This window comes from Balaenoptera borealis, assembly GCF_965194805.1.
Source record: "Balaenoptera borealis genome assembly, chromosome: 8".
NCBI classification, from domain to species: domain Eukaryota; kingdom Metazoa; phylum Chordata; class Mammalia; order Artiodactyla; family Balaenopteridae; genus Balaenoptera; species Balaenoptera borealis.
This window is the reverse complement of record NC_138865.1, coordinates 81,498,987-81,512,717: the sequence shown is the minus strand read 5'-3', so window position 1 is coordinate 81,512,717 and position 13,731 is coordinate 81,498,987. Positions and strand designations below refer to the sequence as shown.

The 13,731-nt window shown below is 36.8% G+C and overlaps 1 pseudogene across 1 annotated transcript in view; it reads right to left on the bottom strand.

Moving 5' to 3' along the window:
* The window catches only part of LOC309633095 (putative zinc finger protein 487 pseudogene), a 276,450-nt pseudogene that overhangs the window by 24,738 nt on the left and 237,981 nt on the right, over positions 1–13,731 (bottom strand). The window contains exon 2 of the transcript XR_014249587.1: positions 1–13,731. This exon is cut by the window's left edge and continues 24,738 nt beyond it. The product of XR_014249587.1 is annotated as a putative zinc finger protein 487 pseudogene (transcript).

Sequence of the window (13,731 nt, the reverse complement as noted above, 5' to 3'; positions counted from 1 at the left end):
GGGTTTTCTGCAGTCAGCAGTCCTAGTACCTTCTGCAGATCTCATTTTGGGGGCATGTGGTTATCTAGAAATGAGGTCTTGAGAGTCTACTCCTTCTTTGACTAACTGGAGGGCCTACTTTGGTAAAACAATGAAAGGAGATTCATAGTATCTGATCCACATGATTATGGATATTACTTTAATATTGTCAATCAGTAAAACTTGAGCACAAGTTCAGCCTTGCGGTCTAAGGTTAGTGTTTTCCTCCTGAAGATCATAGTGAGGTTTTAGTCGTGGTTCTTCATAGTTCTGACACTAGGTAGTTAGTTCTGGGGGCATAGACAGGGTTGAGGGGGAATGTGAACCCCAATATGGGAGGAGAATTTCCCCTCCCTGAATTATTTTTGTCCTTTAAAGCCCCCGTTTAAAAGGGAGGAGACAGGAAATGCTCTAGTCCTAAACTATTTCTTCCAATAGCTTTCAGAGAGAGAAAGCAAAACTGAAGGAATTATGAAGTAAAAGGGTTTCAGTCATTGGACATTGTAAGGTGTTATTGAGGTGCAACTTGACTACAAAATGTGAGAACTCTGGCCAGGTTAAATAAATTAAGAGGCCGGGGTACAGAAGGCCTTAGTTCTAGGTAAGCAGCTTCTCCACCCTGCCTCTGTTACTGAGTGGGTTCAAATAACTGTATTTGAGGCAGAGGAAATATTTTGCTTTTGACATTTTGAAACAATTTTCTAGAAGTTTCTGTTCATCCCTTCCTCCAACTCCTTTTTTTTAAAAAGCACTTTCATGTCATCAGTATTTATGTTCTGAGCTTTTGTGGGCACTGATGACCAAGTTGATACCCTTATTAGCTCTATTTCAGCTGTAGTTTTTGTCAGGCTTCACTGCTCTAATAGCTTTTGAATCTTCAGACATTGATCTATATTACTCAGAACTAAATCTGAAAATTTACTAACATTTAATCCAATGTCTCAAATTAAATTGTCCAGTATTTCTTTTCATCCAGCAAGAAAAAAATACTTTAAATGGCATGAAGAGAAGAAATAAAGAAGTATCCTTCCTTGACATAAAACATCCAGGTTCAGGCAGTTCATCCAAATAAAAACTGTTCCATCCTCTCAGTTTCTAGTTTGTGCAGAATATACGAGAGTAAAGTACATAATAGTAGGAAAATCGTAATGCCACTTGATGAAAAGGAGCATGTTTTCAGGACGGGAGATAATATTTTGAAGTTCAAACAATGGAGATTTTTCCCCCACTGTGGAGATTATATCAAGACTATAGCATGGTAGTATATGCTAATCTAATTTACTTTTGCTCTTAAAGTAGAAGGGGAATTTTCTGTGCCATGCTTCTACCTTTTATCCTAGCTGTTTATCAGTTAGTTTAGGTGCAGTTTTGTAAATTAGTAATTGCACTAGATTGGGCTGAGATTTGCCATATGTGACCATGAGCAACTTATACATCCTGTCTGAATATCAGTTTTCTCTTCTATTTCAGTGATCCCTTGTGATCTTCCTAGAATGCACTACCCACTTACAGACTAAGACACACTATCAGTCAATGGCCAGACTATACGTAAAAATGAAATTCTGATCTGCAATTTTCAGCAATCAGCACAGGAAGCCAACTTACTACCTATAATAATAAATCCAAGAAGTCTGACTACTATCACTATCAACCAGTCCAGGAAGCCAAACAATCACCCCTGAAACTACTGACTCCAAATGGCCAGGACTTGAGTAACAATAAAAAACTTCATGAATTTTTCCTCTATTTCCAATTTCGGACCAACCAGAGCAAGTCAAATGCGTACCCCTAACCAATCACATAACATGTCCTGCTTCTAGTTAGCTGCCTACAGCTTCTGCATGTCAACTTCCTCCAGTCAAGGTTACCAGAGACTTTCCCTTTCTTTCCAGTATAAAGCTTTTCCACTTTTCTGCCTGCTTTGAATCTCTGTCAAATGTCAACTGGTTGCAGCTGACTTCCTCGCTACAGCAAGTTCTGAATAAAGAGCCTTTAATTGTTATCATTTGGGTAGGTCTTTGTTTCTTTCCACCCCACTGTTTAGGTGCCAACCCCTCCACCATGAACCTGTATAACAACCTCATAAATTACCTCCCTTCCCTCAGTATTGCTCCTCCAAACTGTCTTGCATTCATGACCCAGTGCTTGTCATAAATGCAAATTTATTTATATCAATCCCTGTTTTAACACTGCTTTGGTTTTCCATCGACCTCAGAGTAAGGTTTAAAGTTTTTAGCTAGACTGATTTGCTTTCTTCATACATGTTTACTTCTTTTTGGACACTCAACCCTGTTTGTGTGATATCAAAATTCTTAGTGTTCTCAAAATATGCCATATTCTCTCTCACTTCAATGCTTCTGTACATGCAAACTTGATTTTCTTCATGTGGTAAATTCTCATACCTCCTTAAGATTTAGCTTAGTCATCACCTCCTTGGTGAAGTCTTCCCTAACCTTGGTAGTCTGTACTGCCTTCAACCAAACATGTATTTCTATATTTTATGTGATTTGCTTAGATGTATCCTTACTCAATTCAATGTTATTCTATGTAGGTGTTCAGTAAATTTTGAATGCATGAATGAATGATTGAAAGAATGAATCTTTACATAAGTGAGTTCCCATATGTACCTATGTCAAACTCACAGGACCTAATTACAGTCGGCTCTCCCATATCCACAGGTTCCACATCTGCAGATTCAATCAGTCACAGACCAAAAACATTCAGAAAAAAAAATTCCAGAAATGTGCAAAAAGAAAAACTTGAATGTCCTGTGTGCTTGCAACTACTTATATAGCATTTACATTGTATTTACAACTATTAACAAAGCATTTACATTGTATTAGGTATTATAAGTAATCTAGAGATAATTTAAAGTATGAGTGGATGTGTATATGTTATATGCAAGTACTACACCATTTTATATAAGGGACTTGACCAGTTGTGGATTTTGGTGTGGCGGGGGGCGTGGGCCTAGGACCAATCTTCCATGGATACTGAAGGATAAGTGTAGTTTTCTTTGGTGGCCATTGTAATAGGTATTAGAGCAGTTACCTTATATTAACTCCTACAATGGGCCAGGTAGGGTGGTAGTTGTCTTATATTCATCATCTCCTTACTTCTCACAATAATTACACAGGGTTCGGTATTAGTTCCTCTTGTCTATGGATGATTAAAGTTCAAAGAGGTTAACCAACTTGTCCAAGGACACATAGTTAATGAATGGTCAAACCAGTATTTGAAAGCAGATCAGTCTGAAAATCAACAATGAGATCTTATGAGGAAAAGGAAATTTAGCTTCTCATATTAAAATCATATGAATGTAAGACATAATCTACCAGAAGCCAGATATATGTTATAAGTCAAGAATCATGGTAGGAGAATCCATAGTTTACATTAGGGATCACTCTTGGTGCTGTATATTCTGTGGGTTTAGACAAGTTTATAATGACATGATTCCATAATTTTAGTATCATATAGAATAGTTTCACTGCCCTAAAATACCTCTGTACTCCACCTTTCCATCCCTTCCTCTCTCCTAACCCCTGACAACCACTGATCTTTTTACTGACTCCATGGTTTTGCCTTTTCCAGAATGTCAAAGAGTGGGGATCACACAGCATGTAGCCTTTTCTGATTGGCTTCTTTCACTTACTAATATACATACAAGTTTCCTCCATATCTTTTAATGGCTTGATAGCTTATTTCTTTCTAGTGTTAAATATACTCTATTGTCTGCATGTATCACAGTTTACTCATTCACTTACTGAAGGACATCTTGGTTGTCTTCAAGTCTTGGCAATTATGAATATAAACATTTGTGTGCAGGTTTTTTCAATTCCTTTGGGTAAATATCAAGGAATAAGATTCTGAATCATTTGGTAAGAGCATGTTTAGAAACTGCCAAACTGTCTTCCAGAGTGGCTATTCCATTTTTATTCCCACCAATGAATGAGAGTTCCTGTTGCTCCACATGCTTGCCAGCATTTGGTATTTTCAGTGTTCTGGATTCTGTCCATTTTAATAGGTGTGTAGGCGTGTTCTTTTTAAAATCTATTTAGTGCCAAATGTCTCTCATTTCTGTGCTTTTTTCTTTTGCGGTGGGGGGGGGATTTCGCTGTTTAAAATGTCCCCTAAGCATAGTGCTGAAGTGCTGTCTAGTGTTCCTAGGTGCAAGAAGATTGGGATGTGCCTTATGGAGAAAATACATGCACTAGGTAAGCCTTGTTCAGACATGAGTTATAGTGCTGTTGGCCATGAGTTCAATGTTAATGAATAAACAATATATAATAAAGTGCATTTAAACAGAATTACACATAAAACAAGATTATGTATTGATAGGTTGACAAAAATGTTGAGACTAGAGATTCACAGGAATATAACCCTGTATTTCCTCTAGGAGCAATGGTTCAGTATTCAGGAACCATAGTGTTCCCAGTAATTTTATATAAAATAACTACTGTGAATAATGAGAACTGACTGTATTCTCTATGGCCTGCAATATAATTTGCAGTATTTGGATTGCACTTTCTCTGTGAAGGGAGGAAGAATAAAAAGTAAGAAGCAAGAATGTGTGATTTGATTTTCCTTCTGCTTAGAGGTCTTGCCCAAGAGAAATTTTCCAGGTTTGTGCATTATAGTCATTAATGTTTTTTCAAAATGATTTCTTTCTCTCTCCTTCCCTGGGGTAGGGTAGAACTTTACTTCCTGGGCCCTGGTGGTTGGTTAGGATAATTTGAGTTCTGGAAGGAAGTGATTCCAGAAGGATTCTTCAATTGCTCATGGAGACCCTCCAGAGCTCTTTCCCTCTTCCAAGGTGACATACAATGTTTAAGATGGTAGCCTATGTCTTTGAGTCAAGATGACATGGAGCACAGCCATCAGTTAACCTACAACGGGCGTGTATTAATAGCATGAATGAGAAATAAAATGTTCTTCTTTGTAAGCTACTGACGTTTGGGCGTTTATTTTTTCATGTATTAAAACTTAGCCCTTTCTAATTGGTACAATGCATTATTTTAACAGTTCAGTGGAGATGGTTGTGCTCTGAGGAGAACCCAAAGAAAAATAAAAGTAAGGAATATAAAAGATGAAATATGATATACCATGCTTTTGGTAAGGCCAGAGAACTTTAGTTCATAATAATTCTTATTTCTTGTCAGTTTCTCTAAAAGCGTCGTCTAAATCAGTTGTTTTCATACTTTATTGCCTGTCAGAATCACCTAGAAATCTTGTTAAATATTCAGATTCCTGACCCTAATCACAGGTATTGTGATTCAGGAGGTCTGAAATGGACCACAGAAATCTTCAGTTTAATAGGTCTTCATTCCTAGAGTCCTAATGCCAGTGATCTATGAATCACACTTATGAAACACAGCTTTAATTATTTTGGAAATTATTATAAATAAAATAAATTATTAAGGTCATTTTATAAAGGGTTACCTTTTACCACAAATCTAGGTGCATATTAGCTGACGGGACATACCTTTTATGTTCATACTGATACGTTTTTCAACTCTTTCATTGGAAGACAAAGACATTTTAACACACTTGTATGGTTTCTGCCATACAATATTGGCAGTCTCTGCTATTAATATGTGGCCCTAAGATCGTTTCAGTGATAACAGAAGATACGGCAAATGTAATAACAGTTTCTTCAGCCACTTAGCAAGACTGTTGAAGGAGAGATAAAGAAGAACCCCTTAACCAATTGAAGTGACAGCAAGGTGAGCTTCAGATAATCAGGGTGTAATTGCATAAACTGGAATTAAGCTAGGGAGTAAAGGCCAACAATGAAGGAAGAGGAAGGGTTTTTCTGAAATACATAACAGACTCTTTTTGTATTTTACGTAGAAACATGCCTCCAAATAAGATTGTCTATAACCCAGAAATCACTGGAAAGGACTTAATTGAGTGTCAACAGTCCCTTAAAACAGAGAACTCTGCTTACAGAGCCACACACTCTATTTTACCTATACAAGGTAGGACTCCTAAATAACACTGCAGAAGAAAGGTGTTTTCAACAATATTTTTTCCTGATTTTTTTTCTTGTTATTGTTCTTTGGTTTGGTCTTGTTTTATTGTGCCTGAACAGACTAATTCTTCACAAGTACTTTAGAGAAAATAATGACAACACATCCATTCCTTAAGCCCCTTTGCACAAATGTGCTCTGTGTTAAAAGTTGTGAGACACATACCTTTCCCTTACTTTACTAGGGAGAGTTTCTACCTTGACTTAAAGGTGCTGATGATACTTGGTTATTTTCTTTTCTTTTTTTTTTTTTTTTACTAGTTGTTTTGTTTGTTTTTTTATACTGGTTATTTTCTTATCTGAGTCTGAAAGTGATCCAATAAATAAGAGTCCCCAGAATCTAAAATCTGAAAGAATAGGGACAGAGTTGGGGCCAAAAATTTTATACTCGGAAACATAATCTTATAGCCAGAGTGAACAAGAATTCTTATATAGCATAACACATTAAGATAATTCTGAAACTCTTAAAATATCATCAGAGAACTTCCTCTTGCCTCATAAAGGCTAGGCAAAAGTGTCCCTCCAGTGCGTTCCCATTATGTTGTTTACTTTGTCTAAGTGAAGCATTTTCTTTCACTGAAAAGTCATTGCCTGTTGGTTTATTTCTGTATTGTCATTGCTGGATCATGAGTTCATGGAGGACAGGAGTAGTTTCATACTCACTGTTGTGTTCTGCTCCAGTTTTGATGGCAAAGAATGGGAACATATTTGAGATAATAAAAATAATTGTTTAAAAAACTCTAATTGATGGACTAAGTAAAATGGTGGCCCACAAGAATATATTTTAAGGCTTTATTCAAGTACAGGGAGTGAGATGCAGCTGGACCTCAAGGTGGATTAGAATAAAAATATGAAACTGACATCTCTCTTTTTACATCTCTCTGACCCCATCATGTCTCTTGTTTTTCTCCTACTCTCTGAGTAGCTCTCCATTTTCCCTTTCTTGACCACATGCTGTTGATTATTCATACTGCATGAACCCAGCTTACCTTATTTCAATAAAACCTCCCTAATCCAACATTAAATACTGATAAATGACTTCCAAGTGCTCACAGAGAAAGTCTGATTTGTCCAGTTTCTTCCTGTGCAGGGCCTTATCATCAGCTTGTATCAATACATATTTCCCTTCAGGTCAACGTTAGTGGGGGATGAGAGGGAACAGTAATATGGTACACCGCTCACTGCCCAAGTAACAAAAGTTGTGGGAATGAACAGACTCCCTGATAAAGCAGCACAGACAAGGCAGTTCCCTCAAAGGTGTCCCATACTTAATACCTGATACCTAAGGGGCATCAAAATTATGTTTTAAATGAATGAACAAATGAATGTGGCAGACATTGTAGGTAACATGCCAAACAGTTTCCCCTTACTTCCCTCTAAAGTAATCCCACTTTAGCTCAATACTGGGTGGCATTAGGCTCAGGGAATGTGGGCCCAGCTTGGTGGGGTACTGGAGATAGCTTACATTGGTTTGAGGGAGCCAGTTATGCACCTGTCTTCCCAACTCTGCCTTAGTGAAGCCATGTTTGTAGCTTGAAATCATCAGCCATGATGAGAGTATTTGCACCACAAAAATCAGTCAGTGTTGCAATCAGTGCTTGCTTTTTTTTCCTCCCCGGAGTGCAGGTTATTAAACATTTATCATCATACTACTGGCACAGCCAGAATCATGGCTGGCCTACGCTAATAATGGAAATCCCAAGCCTCATTTTTTAGGAATTGATTAACGGAAGAGCCTGTGACCCATTTCTATCAGTGGGATCTGGGCTTTCTTGGATTTGCTTCTGAAATAAAAAGAAAGATGCTTGGATTTCCTACCTTTGAATATTGCCTTTTAAAAATGTGATACTTGTAGCCAATTTGCAATCAAGAGAGGCAAGCTTAGAAATGAAAAAGAGGCTTACAATGAATGAAAAGAAATATGAAGGAAAAAAAAGAAACTCTGGGTTTTTGATGACCCAGGATCAAATGCGGAAATGTCCTGCCTCAGGTGTCTTGTTAAGTGTCAACAAATGACCTTCATTTCTTAGGGCAATTTTCACTGAATATTCTATAACTTGCAGCGAAAAGTTACAGTGGATGGATGGATGGATAGATGGGTGGATGCATGGAAGGATGAATGAATAAATGGATGAATGAATGAGATCATTTATTTAGGTGTGTACTGGGCAAAAAAATACCTGGGACAATTCCATGTATGCACAGGTATGTGACACATGTCTCACTGCACTTTTACTTTATCCTTTAGCACTGTAATATATTTTAAACTTCTCTCTTTTTTTTAAATCATGTGTGAACAGAGAACTTCTTACTAAAGAAGGAGTATGAACATTACCCTTTTACATAGCTATATACATTCAGGAACCTTCTCAATGAAGGACACCTGTTCTTCTCTGCCACCCACTAGAAAATATGCTAACTTTTAAATAGAAAAATGGGAAACTTCTGGGATTTTTAATTTCCAATACTAGCAACTTAAATTCGAAGGTGTAATTTGTATATTTGTGTGCATGTATGAGCATGCATGTGGGAATGATGGTTTTTTTAATTTTATGTTTATTACACAATCAGTTATTGTTCTTATAATGAACATGACTGAAATACAGCAAAAATTAAAGCCATTATGTGCAGTGAGGATGATTCATAGCACGATTTTTACACTGACATTCTTCTTTCTCTATTTTGAGTCTGGGTGATGGGTTCAGACAAACACAAGTCTTTGCTGGCTGGTGAGAAAAGTCACTAGTCCCTATCCTACCAGGTCAGCTGCAATGAATCATTGTTTTTTTCTTCATCCCACACTTTTGCCAGTGAATCCAAGTTCTCTCCAGAAATGCTAATGTGTTGTGATTCCAGAGAAGAGGAAAGGTATTCCAAGGCATACTTGACCATGGATGCTACCTAAGGGGTAACTAATGAAAGACAACATGTCAAAGCCTGGCCACTTTATTCTTCTAGGAAAAGAAAAGTCAGGTAGCTAAGGTGAAAGGTTGTTTCTTTTTTTTTAAAAAAAAAAAAACAACCTTTTTTTTTTCAGTCCCCAGTTACCCTTCTCAGGACTAGCTATATCCATAATAATAGCAAAAATGTTGTTCTGGATGTTACTTCTTTCAGTTTCTATTAAAACTGTAATGGTGCCTGCTTCCATTATACATTTCCCTGTATATTTCAATCAAAATGTCACCTAGCCGCTGTTCCTAGAGTGCACTTAATACTTTCATTAAAACCAATAAAACCAAGAAATGACAAGGGTGCAGGTGGGTGTAGGCAATTAAACTCCTACTGTATGTATTGTTAAATAGCAGTTGAGGAAAGAAGGAAGCCCTATTGAACACCTGTCCCTTCTTTTTGAATGGCGGCTAAGAAATCCACTTAGCTAGCTATTGTCTGCTTATTTTCCTGACAGATAATGTGAAGAACAGGCAGTTATGGGGCCAGTAATTCAGCATTAATTTTTTCTTCACAAGAGTGCTGTGGACACTGAGTGCAGTAATGGTGCCTGATCATGATTTAGGGGGGTAAACAATACAATCGGAGATGATGGGCAGGAGATAAAAGCCCTTTATAGGTCTGTTCCACTTGCCAGTCGGAGCTGTGGTTCTTGCTGGCACCTTTTATTATTTTTTTACCTCTTTCAAATGAAAGTCTGAAGAGTTAATCATTAAAACATTTGCCTTGTGCGTGCGTGTGTGTGTGTGTGTGTGTGCGCACGTGTTGAAAGAAGAGACAAATGAAGACTCTACAATGTTGCTTTCCATCTTTTCCCACCATATTAAAAATGTTGGTGGCTGCAAAAGACAGCTGTTAAGCCATGCATTGTTTATGAAGCTTCCTCCAGTGAGCTTCTATCTCAATTGAGAAAATTACCACATTTCCTTTAATAAACCGGGACCTTTTGCTAACCCACCATTATTGCTTATTTCATTCTGTTAGGAAACACCGACCCTTAACATGCACAACAAAAATTTGTTCCCACCAGACCAAATTAAAATTCTCTCTTGCTCTTATTCTTTCCCCCTCTCTCCTGCTTCCTCCCTCCCTCTTCTTCCTCTCCCCACCTCTCTTTCTGTCTCCCTCATCTTACTAAGTCCCTGCTCCTAAATGCTAGCCACCCAAGCAATTTCACAGACCAGCTGAATGAAGACTCTCTGGAGAGGAGTTAAAGAGAAGGATTAGATACAACTGTTCTCTGGCCAGCCTTTGAGACCCCTTAGCAGAAAAACAGCAGACAGATCTTGTGAATTATCTCCCAGTCACTGACGCAAACACTCAGAATAAATCACAATTGAATAACTGCTTTATTAGGTAAAATTTATCGATCTGTTATAGAAAGGAAAAAACAATATAAGCAAAAGAGGACAGGCCATGCTAAAATAGCAAGCATAAAACCTCCCATAAATCCTCTCATTTCAAATATTTGATATTTAGTGTAGAGTACGTTCTTGGAGAAGTTAATCTTTGTGTAGTTTATGTTGTCTGGAAGGAAACATACATAACCCAAGACCTTAAAGTCCATCAGTTAGTTATTAAAATACACACTGATTAAGTATGGTGACCTCAATTTCCAAGCCCCAAATCAGGAAACATATTTTTCCAGTGCCTTTTTTTTCTCCTTAAAAAAATTAATCTGGTAATATTTGGACCATGAAAACATTAAGTCTGAATAAGATCACTTAAAGTTATCCCTACCCAAAATATCTGAGTTATAGACTTTCTATCCGTAGGAGCCACCTCTACCCAACTCATGAACTTCTTAACACTATTTCTTCATACTCATTTCATAAGCATCTCACTCATTCATCCGTTCAGTCAGACAGCCTTTAATCAGTGAGTACCATTAGCATGGAACTGTGCTGTTGTTCTACCACTTTTATACTTACCAAATCCCTCAATTTTTTTAAAGTTAAATTCTGTTTCCTTATAGAGCAAAGCTGATGAATTCTGAACCTGTTTAGAGCGTAAATTTCTCCTTTGTTGCGATCCTTGCAGAGCTGTCCATGGTGCTGAATAAATGAAGCTCTTCTTAACTCCCCTAGAATTCTACTCTACAATTGGAACTTTATTATCTAGTCCCCCGATTACACATCAATCCCCTTCTCCCATATCAAAGAGGACTTACTCAGATTGGTGTTTGAAATATATAACCTCACGGCAGTGTTTAGGTGTATTATTTTATTTGGCTATCTAGAGGTCCTTGAAAATGTACCCATGTAAATATTATCTATCTCAAATATATATAAAAAAGCTCAAAATTGGCAGAAGTTTTGCACATCAACTAACATGGTACTATGAACAACCATATACTAATTAATGAAGTTCATACTTATGTCTATTAACTGACGATAAAATGACAGATACGTGATAATGAATAGTCTAGGAAATGTCAGAGGACTGTTTGCAATTAGATGAAAGCAGCTTTAATATTGGAAAGAATGAGAAAGTAGATCCATGAGAGAGTTACCCTCAAGTATGATATATATTCAGGAAATCATTATTAAAAGCAATTGTATAAGCTGCTAATTTTATGTGTCCTCAAACTGTGAGGATATACATGTACCACAGCAATGCTGCATAGTCAGTGGTCTATAACATATGACAGTCATCAGAGACTACATACCATCCCCAGTGAGTAAACACTACCCGCCACTGATTTATAGATCAAAACTCTCACTCAACTCTACAAGATTACTGACATATGAATGATATGATAAAAATCAGGATGAATCAAAATGTCTCTAAATTAATTGCGGTTACTTGTGATGTTCCTTTCATAGTCACTTCAAGAATCTTAAAATTATATGCAAGTGAAATGTGTTATAATTAAATTAGAAGGACTAGTATGGGGAAAATCTTAAAAGACAGTATCTGTTCCTCCTTATATTTCTAAGTCAATTAAAAAATACAGGTAGAAGAAAATTCTTAATAAATGCAGGAAAAATAATTTAAAACTTTTATATGAAATTTATAGTAATACTAGATTATTTTTATGTAATATTGTCTCCTATTGGTGATGTTTATCAAATCATACTTCAACTGTAGAATAAAAAATATTATTATAGGTCTTGGAAATTTCTACTTTCCAGAATTTTATCTAGAAACTGTATATTAGAAAACTGTAGATTGTGAAATACTTGGTGATTAAGCACATTTTAAGGAAAACTGTTGAACCGTAAATGATGTTTTATGTTAGGACTTAGTAATAAAATACTCTCACAGCTTCTTTTCCTAAAACTGATGATGATGAAAAGCGACTGACTTCTTAAATACATCCTTCCAAGCATCAATATATATTTTGGTAAAGAAGAAATGATAGGCTATAAATCTATAAAATAGTTCATCTTAATATGGGAATTAATCTCATCATTAATTTCACCTTTGTTTATAACACTTGTCTGACAATGTGATTTATAATAAGAAACCTATATCTTGGTCTTATCCACTGGTTCCTGGCTCACAGGTCCCCAAACCCTTGTAATTTCTCAAGTGATTAGAGCAATATTGGCCTCTTTTTATATAATATTTGATTTTTGTCCTCCATTCCTGAAATAGCTTTAAATCCATAAAGGTGAAGTGGATGTCTTTTGTTATTCACAACAAGCCCCCTACAACCACACCTGAGTTTACATTAGTGAGGTGACTGTTAGAAAGCATAGGAACTGAGGTTGGTTACCAGGGGAGCGAACCATGTGATAGGAGGGTTGAAACTTTCAGCCCACCACGACCTCAGGGGTGGAGGGAGGGGTGGATGTTAAATCAATCACCAATGGCCAGTGATTTAATCAAGCATTCCTATCTAATGAAGTCTCCCCTAAAAATGCATGAACTAAGGGGAGAGCTTCTGGTTTGGTGAACTTGTGGAAGCTCAGAGAGAGTGGTGCCCCTGAAGGTGGCATGGAAGCTTTGTGCCCCTTCCCACATATCTTTCCCTATGCATCTCTTCCATCTGAATTACAATAGCCTCCCTGTCTGCAGTTTCACTTACCCACGGTCAACCACAGTCTGAAAATATTAACTGGAAAATTCCAGAAATAAACAATTGATAAGTTTAAAATTGTGCATCATTCAGAGTAGTATGTCCTGCGCTGTCCCACCTGGAAGGTGAGTCATCCCTTTGTCCAGCTTACCCCGCCCCTTAGTCACTTAGTAGCATCTTAGTAGATCGACTGTCTCGTTACTGCAGTGCTCATGTTAAAGTAACCCTTATTTTACTTAATAACGGCCCGAAATCACAAGAGTAGTGACGCTGGCAATTCAGATATGCTAAAGAGAAGCCGTAAAGTCTTCCTTTAAGGGAAAAGGTGAAACTTCTCCCCTTAGTAAGAAAAAAAATCATATGCTGAGGAAGCTAAGATCTACTGTAAGAATGAATCTTCTATCCATGAAAGTGTGAAAAAGGAAGAATAAATTTGTGCTAATTTTGCTGTCATACACCAAAATGTAAAAGTTATGGCCATGGTATGTGATAGTGCTGAGATAAAATGGAAAAGGCATTAAATCTGTACAATAAGATACTTTGAGAGAGACACCATATTCACATAACTTTTATTACAGTATATTGTTGTAATTGTTCTAATTTATTATTGGTTATTATTTTTAGTCTCTTACTGTGCCTAATCTATAAATTAAACTTTATCATAGGTATGTATGTATAGGAAAAAAACATAGTATATATAGAATTCACTACT